At 39.8% G+C, this 9617-nt stretch overlaps 2 non-coding genes across 2 annotated transcripts; both read left to right on the top strand.

Annotated features, from left to right (window-relative positions):
• The first annotated feature begins 1001 nt into the window (after nucleotides 1-1001).
• Nucleotides 1002-1074, top strand: trnar-ucu (transfer RNA arginine (anticodon UCU)). Its single transcript has one exon. It is a non-coding gene; the product is annotated as a tRNA-Arg (tRNA).
• A 3256-nt stretch (nucleotides 1075-4330) lies between these two features.
• trnar-ucu (transfer RNA arginine (anticodon UCU)) lies at nucleotides 4331-4403 on the top strand. The gene has a single exon. It is a non-coding gene; the product is annotated as a tRNA-Arg (tRNA).
• The last annotated feature ends 5214 nt before the right edge of the window (nucleotides 4404-9617 follow it).

Below are 9617 nucleotides of genomic sequence, written 5' to 3'. Positions count from 1 at the left end.
GAATCTGACAGCATTTCCGGCTGTTTGCAGTGAGTTTGTATTTAAAGTCTTCAGGTTTGTTACATTGAGGAGATCTGCAGGTAACAGTGTATGGGTGAGAAAATATAACATGACTTAAACCTGTCACAACAATGACAAACATCATTTGTCAATCAGGTGCTGCAGTTTGAGTGTTTTACCCAAGTGTTCGAGATTTCTGTTTAAATGAGGTGCAGAAAGCCGATGTGTGCCAATGTGAATTCACATGAATGGTCGCAAATAACCATTAAAGACATAATTTAACTCAAATTATCCTCTATATCGTACATTTTTATCTGTTTCGATGTGAAACGAGTCCTCAATTACCCACACTAGCATAAAAACTAATTAATCCAACTTGCTGAAACCCGCAGATGGTGTGAGTGCACAGAAGGAATCGACCCTATAAACGTGCTTCTCTCAGCTCAGTGAAGCTCAGACATTCAAGAAGGGCCTTTTTTAATAAGGCTGGAAAAGTTGTTAGCAATATGGCACAATTAATTTAGGTGTTTTGACTCAAAGTGGAACATTAAACTTTGCTCCAATGGAACAAGGAAATTAGAAATAAGGAAATTAGCTCCTGTATTGATTTCTTTGTGCTTTTTACTGAGGCTTAGACCCAGTGGTTCAAGTAACCTGAGGGCTACGACTGCAGAAAACGGGGTATATGGACATGTACCTCACCCAGTCACTTTGCTAGAGTCCATTTGGACCTCCTTTCCCTTCAGGACTCCTTTAACCCTTCTTGGCACAGAATCAACAGGTATTGTCCATGCTGACATGACAGCATCACACACTTGTTGCAGATTTGTCTGCTGAACATCTATGATGTGAATCTCCTGTTCCACCAAATCCCAAATGTGCTGTGTTGTATTGAGTTCTAGTGACTGAGGAGGCCATTTGAGTACAGTGAAGTCATTGTCACGTTCAAGAAACCAATCATAATCAGACTTGTTGACTGTTACCTGTGGTGTTTAAGGGCGGCCCCAGTGGCCCAATGGATAAGGCACTGGCCTTCTGTGCCAGGGGTTGTGGGTTCGAGTCCCACCTGGGGTGCTTTCAGCCTGGTGCAGTGGAAGCAGGCTAGGACCATAATCCAGTGGCCAATGGAGCCACTCTCGCCTAGGACTTTCAGATAGCCAGCTTTCTGTTGTGGTTGGAATGGAAATTGTTCATATACACACTTGCTTGGGTGCATTTTAGCCTTCAAATCTCCCTTAATTTCACCAAATCCTATTGGATTGAGATCTGGTGACTGCCGAGGCCGTTTGAGTACAGTGAACTCTCAGCTTTGTGATATGGTGTGTTACCAGAAGATGGTACACTGTGGTCATAAAGGGATGAACATGGTCAGCAAAAACACTCAGGTAGACTATGGTGTTCAAATCATGCTCAGCTGGTGTTAACGGCCCAAAAGCATGCAAAGAAAACACCTTCTACACCACTGCACTACCAGCACCGGCCTGAGCTGTCACACATACTAGACAGAGAGCATGTGCAAATAGTGCACATGAAGATCGTGAGTGACAGGCAGAGCGCTGCAGTGTAAAATTGGTTCGTCCCTTATTCTACCTTAAATGTCCCTCATATTGAATGTTACCTGCAATGCCACTTTCTGACCAACAGATGGCACTCTTACAAATACCAAATCTGATTTGACCGCAGTTTTATCAGACAAGTGCTTGTGTCCAGTCATCGCCTGCCACGCACACCAGATGTGAGGAGAAACGCGATTTGTTTGGTGCCGTTTGGTCCTCATAGCATAATAAGCTGGATAACTGAAGCCCGTATTTACAGGATTTTATTTAATATTTTTCTTTTTTGCTTATTTTTTCAAAGGAAATTCCCATGTGATTGCCAAGCTTGATTTCTTTTTCAGATCCAAATAAACAGATCTGACCAATCAGATCAAAGCATTTGTACCTCAAAATGCGCACCAGCATTAAATATACAATGAAATAGCAAAATAATACTACGTTACCTCAGACACACAGCTAGACGCTTCTCTGAAATGATTTCTCTGCCTCCTCAGATGTGATCCCAACTCTGCCAACAACACGTCAAACTGCCCCACTGACATCCTGAAAATCGATCATGATAAAGCTTCAACACCGGGATCAACCCATCAAATATTCCCTGCTGCTGGTTTCTACTGAGAATTGGATGAACCAGAATCTCAGTTTCTTCTTTTTTTTGTTTAGAAACATCAGGATAAGCTCATCATCGCTTGATTTTGACTTCATTTTGTTCATGGTGCGTCTTTGAGAGGGAATTTTCAACAAAAACACAACATGTTAAATGTGCACCTTCAGTACACGGCAAGTTTGAATCCGTGCTAGGTGTGTAATATCCTTAGTAGTTGAAATGGCAACACAGCCATAGGTGGGAGGGGCTCAAACCAATGTACTCCTACTGTTGGTGCCAAGCCAAGATAAAAGGGAAGGGTTGTGTCTTTGCCAAGATTGAATTGCTAAATTGCTAAGAATTTCGATACCGGATGTGGGATAGGGTGAGATGGAGTCAGACTCATAAAGGGACCATCCAAAAGAAGAAGTAGAGGAAGACTAGTAGTTGAATTAAACAGTTCAATGTAAGAGTTGAGAGTAAATAGTAAGCATCTAATTTTAAAATGAGTGCAGATAATCACATTTGAACCACAGCAATGTTGATGAACGTGATTTTTAATCTCTTTGACGGGCCTTTGGATAAAACATCAGATAAACACAGTTGAGAAACGTTCTCTCTGTGAGGAGACCCTTCTTCTTCAAAGACACTGCTATCCCACTTTGTTCTACGCAATGGGATTCAAACCAGCAACCTTGACAGTGTGAGTGCCATCAGTTCATTAGCTATAATTCCTGCATTCAGACTCATAAATCATGTCGTGCTGCTCGCTCTGCCAGAGTATGCGGCGTTTGGCCTGGAGGTGAAACAGCCATTTAACCTTTATATTGAGCTTTAATTCTCACTTGGCCTTCCCGTCGTTTTCTGTGCTTCACCAGCTTAGTCAATTAAATGAGATTTACACCAGTCCAAACTCATGCTTTAACACACAAACACAAACTTCTGATGAAATTAAAGCCAAGTTCTGGCAGTTATGCTCAAAGTCATCGACCTCGTAAAGCGCTACGTCTCGCCTCCTTGACGGCTTCATCAATCATGGCTGATAATTGTGATTGATGGGGGAGGAGCTCGGGCAAATGAAGGCCAGAAAACATTTAGCCAAGTGCAGCCGGGAGGAGTGAGATTAATGGTGATAAAAGTGACTGAGCGAGGGTGAAGGTGCACCGCGCGGCATTTTAACACCAGTAAATCATTGGCACATTAATGCAGAGATGTCGGTGTAAGTACTGTAAACAAACAAGCAGCCTGTCGGCCTCTGCTGCCCCTGCTTTCCATCTTTTTCTGGGCTGGATTCAAAGGGAAACCTGTTGGTTATTTTCAGAGTAATAAACATAAAAAAGAATAATGTTGCTCAGGAACATACACAGCTTTAAGACTTTCTACTATTAAAAAATAAATAAGGATCCCTTAGAGCAAATGTCTCTTTTTCTAATTATGTTTTAGTTGCTTGTGATTGCAAAAAGAAGAGATTCAAACAGGAGATGTTAACAAGAAGTTATTAAATGAAATTATTTAATGTCCAAATTTGTGGCAACCTGTGCGATCATTACTGGGAGTTGTAAAAGGATTAATTTGATAATATTGGTTAATTAGATAAAAACATGACATCATGATTATTTGTTTCTGTAGATCTTTTAGTTTTCTTCAGAGAAATAAAAACAGTGAATAACTTTTAAATATTGCAGCATCATCCATTAGGATCCAGACTCATAAAAAGGTAACTGTAACATAACTTAATATCAACACTCACAGACGCTTAATTAGGTACACCTTGGTAGTACCAGGTTGGACCCCCTCTTTCCTTCAGATCTGCTTTAATTCTTCATGACACAGATTCAACGAGGTGCTGGAAACATTCCTCAGAGATTTTGGTCCATGCTGATGTGACAGCATCGCACAAATGTTGCAGATTTGTCGGCTGCACATCCATCTGTTCCATCTTCCACCAAATCCTAGAGGTGCTCTATTGGATTGAGATCTGGTGACTGTGGAGGCCATTTGAGTACAGTGAACTCTTTGCCATGTTGAAGAAACCAGTTTGAGATGACATGGTGAGGTATCCTGCTGCAAGCAGCCATCAGATAATGCCATCAGATATTGGTACACTGTGGTCATAAAGGGATGGACTTGGCCGCTGAAAACAGATCATTTTGCCTACAGAACTTGTTACCTGTGGTGTGCAAATGCAGCCCCAGTGGCCTAATGGATAAGGCACTGGCCTTCTAAGCCAGGGATTGTGGGTTTGAGTCCCACCTGGGGTGGCGCAAAGCATTGTAAAGAATATCTGTTAGAACTTTTAGATAGCCAGTTGTAATTGCAGGTTAAGAATTCAAATTTCAGCTTGTCAGCTAGCTTTAAAGCACAATCTTAATTGAAAATTACCAACTAATGGAAATATGTTGAGAAGATCCTGCACTTAGAGTAATTCCAGCTGCTCCAGTACGTGAGGAGTTCGCACAGGTCTAGAATGTGGTTGGTGACAAATGTGTTTTCAGGTGCTGGTTGTAAAAGTAGTTGTAGAAAGTTGCTTCCTGTGGATATTTGAAACTGGTTACAAAGAAATATACAGTGCAGCACCAAAAACATCCTTGCAAGTGATTCCGTCACTAGCAGAGTGGGTCACAGTTGCCTGTAGTTTCTACAGAAAGCACCAAGTTTTTGCAAACACTTACCGATCACTTGCTAAGCAATTGTGAAGCTATGATGGAGGCAAACAAAACCAAAAATGGAAACCATTCGCCTTCAGTTTAAAAGCTGCAGCTTTTAAAATGTGTTGGTTTCATTGGTAAGGCAAAACTTTTACTTTTAAGTGTAGAATGACATCAGTTTCAGTCAAACATTGCCATTTGTCACTCTGTGATCCTATAATTTAATATTGGCATTTAGATGTCTTCAGACCAGGACTGTTATCAAATAGAGGTTGGAGCAGATTGGACAATGTTTTTTTTCGTGTCACGTCAAAACACTGAAGTTGGCTTTGGCACCACCATCATGTTGTTCAATGAAAACTCAAACCTTCAGAATACTTTGGTTACCCAGACTAAATGAGATGTTATTCTGATGGCATGAATTACAATAGAACTTGAAGAGGCTTTTTGTATATTTTTTGGCTACATGTAGTTACCATAAATTCATCCATTCAGGTGTAACTTAGCAAAATACTGATTAAATCAAAAGTGCCAGTACCACTAAACCATCTAAACAATTTCTTCAAATTAATCCAGTTAATTAATAAAGTTTGCTGAAGTCGTAAGAGTTCATTTAACTCACAGTTTTAATGTGGTTCAGGAACGTTTGAGTGTTTATTAGCTCCTTCTTGGCTTCTTTTGTGATTAGTTTGTGCCCTTTCTGCAGTCAGGTTGTTAAAGTCAGCTCTTCTACTGCATCAAACTCCCACTGCTGAGTCACCAACTGACAGCTTTCAAGTCGGACTGTCACTGGGATTTAGACCATGTTCGTACTAAGCCGGGTAATCCATGAATCTTCTTCTCTCTGTTTTGACTCTCTGCCTATTTCATAACAGCATTTCTTTCCACTGTTTAAGTTCATAAATCTGAAAAGGGATGGTTTGACAGGCAATTTAGCGCTTCTGGGGTAACAGGGAGACGTTTGTAGACGCTCCTTCATATCATTGAGAAAAACAATTGTACCATATTTCAGTGTTTTGTTTTTGTTCTTTTTACTTTAAATGATTTTAAATACTGTTTTGATTGTTCCGTGATATTGTTCTTGAGGAACATGTAGCAAAATTTCCTCAACTACAAGCGAATTAATTTTAGTCTGGACCACTACAGTCAACATTAATTTCTATTAATACGTTGCAAAGTGGCTTGCAGAGGCAGCAGCAACCATGGGGAGACTAAAAACCAAAAACCTAAACCAAAAACCAAAAACCTAAAAAAACCTAAAAACCAAAGCAGCCTAAATAACCAGTCCCAAATGAGACCTGCACATTGGATGTGTAGAAGGGTGTCAGTGGAGCTTTCAGATAAGATGATCTGCCATGACTGTCTTGAGCTGGACTTCACAGCTGGACTGAACTAACATTGTATGCCATACACCATATATACAACAACTTCCAGATTGATCATTGCAATATTTTAAAAAGAAGAAGCTTTAAAGTGTCGTGGAACTGTGGCTAAAGTGTGCGAAATGTGTGAAATGTCTCTTTTCATCAATTCTGCTCAAAAACTGCAGAAAAACCGACTTGGCTGCTCAGAATGTTGGTTGCCCATATTTTCTTCTGGCTTGGCAGAGGAGGATAGTAATGCCTGTACTCTATGGGTCAAACTTTACTAAAGTGAGGGAAGCAGAGAGTCTTATTTTAACTCAAAATTATGATTTGTTCTTTTTATACCTAACCAGTCATTCTCGTACTGAAACCTTATTAATGAAAATGAAACTTGTTGTGTAAGTAAATACAAAGGAATGGGAAGAAATGGGAAAAATGAAAGAGGGCCTGCTTTTCCTTATTCTCTGTTAGGTATTTACTGTTCCAGTGGTGGATGTTCAACTCTAAGTGCCAATTTCAGTTTGTTGTTTCTACTTTTGGCTCTGTATGATGTCAGTGAGAGCAGATGTTGATTATATGATGATCTCAGACAAAGAAGCTCTGGCTCTGAGCACAGAAGCCCCACCCACTTAGTGTTCCAACCTTTAGAGATGCAACCAATCAGAAGAAAGTTGACTTCAGGGAAGTGTGGGTTTGTAGGGGGAGGAGCTACAATGGCTTTAAATAGACAGTAGATGACTGATGACTGAGGGTAAAGGCCCAGTATAAGGTTTTTAAAAAGGGTCATTTTGAACTGTGAACCATCCAAACCTGCTCTAGCATACGATTTGATCCCGAGTGGCTTGAAAACTTTTGTCACTCTTCCAAGGTGGGAGCACTATTTCATGTGAACATTAAATTTCATGACCTTTATCAACTTCTGGGACTTTGTCAGGGTAGCTCATGGCGCAAGTTTGGAAAACTTTCTCGGCTTATGTTGAGCAGCGTTCATGCGACTGAATCAGGTGCCAACATGTAAATCAACATCCATGGGGCCAGTTGTCCTTAATGCATCCCTGGCATTTTAATGTAGTCAGTGATATTTACAGAAACGAGTTCAAACATCTGCTGCGGACGCGTGCAAACAGGATTTTAATGCCAGCTGTGATTTATACCTGCACAATATCAACAGAATTAAAATGTCGCAGGTGCTGAAACCAACAGAGATCACTGACGTACGTTCCAGCTGTAAACGATCAAGTATTAAAGCATTCAAATCACATTTACTTTCTGTGCAGTTTGAACAGCTGAACTGATCTAAAATTAACTGATACAGAGCTCATAAGCTTGGCTGACTCAGTTTAATGCCCACCTTACACTAATGGAGTTAAAGAACTGTGTGGTAATGAACATAATTTATGGATTACAATTAGGAGCTCATCACTCCCGCATTAACTCTTTTATCTTTACTTCTTCCCGGCCTCTTAAACTCTCAAGTGATCCAGTTGGAAAGCTTTGGTTGCCATGGGAAGCCTGGGACAGAGGGGGTTGTGGGTAATTGGTGTTGAACTCAAGTGGACACCGCTGAGGTTTCGAAGATAATGAGTTTACAAAGGAGGCCCCACAGAGAGGAGATGGGAGCGGGTCCAGCTCTATAGTGCTGATTTACATTACCGAGGTGGACTCTCTGGCCGAGCTCTTTATTGATTGATCGCAGAGTGAAGCCCCACATGAGATTTAGCCCCCAGCTGTAAAGTGTCTGCTTTTGCACTGAGGTAAGCGCCTCAGACCATAGAGGAGCACACAGTCAAAGACAAATATTACCTTTTAAAAAGAAATGCAATCTTTAAAGCTGCAGTCATTTTCCCTTTGACAATTTTCAGCCCAGAATCTTCACATAAAGAATCACAAATCAATTTGAAACTTCATTTGGCAGCTGCTGGTAAAGAGAGTTTTATGTCTGTATTAAGTTAAACATGTATTTCATCTTTGAAAGCTACAGGCAGAAATTTTTACTGGGTTTTTATTTTGATCTGAATAGATGGGTAACTGGTATGTTTTTCTTTATTTGTTCAAATGTTATAATATCAAATGTCTCAGTTATTGTTTCTGATTTCAGAGGATTTTTTTTCTAATCTAGCCAGTTTGTTACTCATTGGTCTTTAGCCACATAAGCTATTTTTTTTGTTTTGTTTTGTTTTTTCTCAAAGCAGCAAAATGTGCATATTTTGGGAAATACATACATTTTCTGTTCAGGAATAAATGAGAATAAAAATATCCTCTTATACAGTCATGAAAATGATGCATATGTTTTCCTCTGTACACCACCACATTGGGTTTTACATCAACAATTAAGATGTGGTTAAAGTGCAGATCAGCAGCCTTAATTTGAGGGATTTTAGTATTGCAGAGGATCAGAAGCATTTGGAAAAACTAGTGTCATTTTAAATATAAGGGCTGTTTTTAATACTTGGATTAAGTCCTTGATTGCCTGAACCCATGAATATCACCACATGCTGCTTCCTCTCTTTAGATCCTCATCCATTCCTTTACCACAGCTGCCTTCAGTTGCTATTAACCCTCTATATTTCTATTCATGAAGCCATCTCTTGTAGACCTTGGCAATGATACTCCTTTCTCGTCCAGGGTGGCTTAGTTAGATGTGAAGTTCTTAATCATGGAGATAATTCTGTGATCATTAACTTCAGGTTTCTTCTCCGGACTTTCCCTCATTTTGCACCAACATGTGAGAGTTCCACTGAAAAACTATGAAATGCATATTCAACACTTGGAATGAATCAGGCTGAATCAGCCAAGTTTAATTCATACAAATAAATATAAAATGTTAGCAGTTATATAACGAGGTTCATGGACTATCCACTTGTTAAGTGATGACATATAAACCATGCATCCGGGTCCAAATTACACTGTGTTCATTAAGGTTGTTGCCTTTTTAACATGTTTAATGCTTTGTTTTGAACAAGCCCCTAAAAATAGTATATTTTACTACATATACACTATATATACAGTATATTAATGACTAACCAGGTGTTCTCCTCACTGAAGTTATGTTTGTTTTCAGCATCTTGTTCCTGCCACGCGATGTGTCCCTGACCATCGGGAACCCTCATGTTAACTTTTATTGCAGGTGGGAAAAGTTAGCATTCATCCTCCAGCTTTACTATGCTAATGTGTTTCTATTATCCTAACCATAGCTCTGTAGCTAACCACTAGGTAGCACATCATTTTATGCTAGCTAGCCCAACTTCAGTAACCCTACAAATGTTGCTGCTGTTTAGTTTTCTTCTTCATTTATGTCTGAAGTGATAGCAGAGCTGTATGTTTTAATTTTTAAGAATTCCTCAGTCACAACATGGTGTTTCATCTTTAGATGGAAACTAGCAAGCTAACTCCCTCGAGCTAACTTCTAACTCTGTTAAACTTCATAAATCCTGTTTTTCATTAATGCCCGAATGTTAAACTT

This window comes from Oreochromis niloticus, linkage group LG23 (genome assembly GCF_001858045.2).
Source record: "Oreochromis niloticus isolate F11D_XX linkage group LG23, O_niloticus_UMD_NMBU, whole genome shotgun sequence".
NCBI lineage: Eukaryota > Metazoa > Chordata > Actinopteri > Cichliformes > Cichlidae > Oreochromis > Oreochromis niloticus.
Note: the sequence above shows the minus strand (reverse complement) of the source record. Positions and strands in the feature narration are given on the sequence as shown.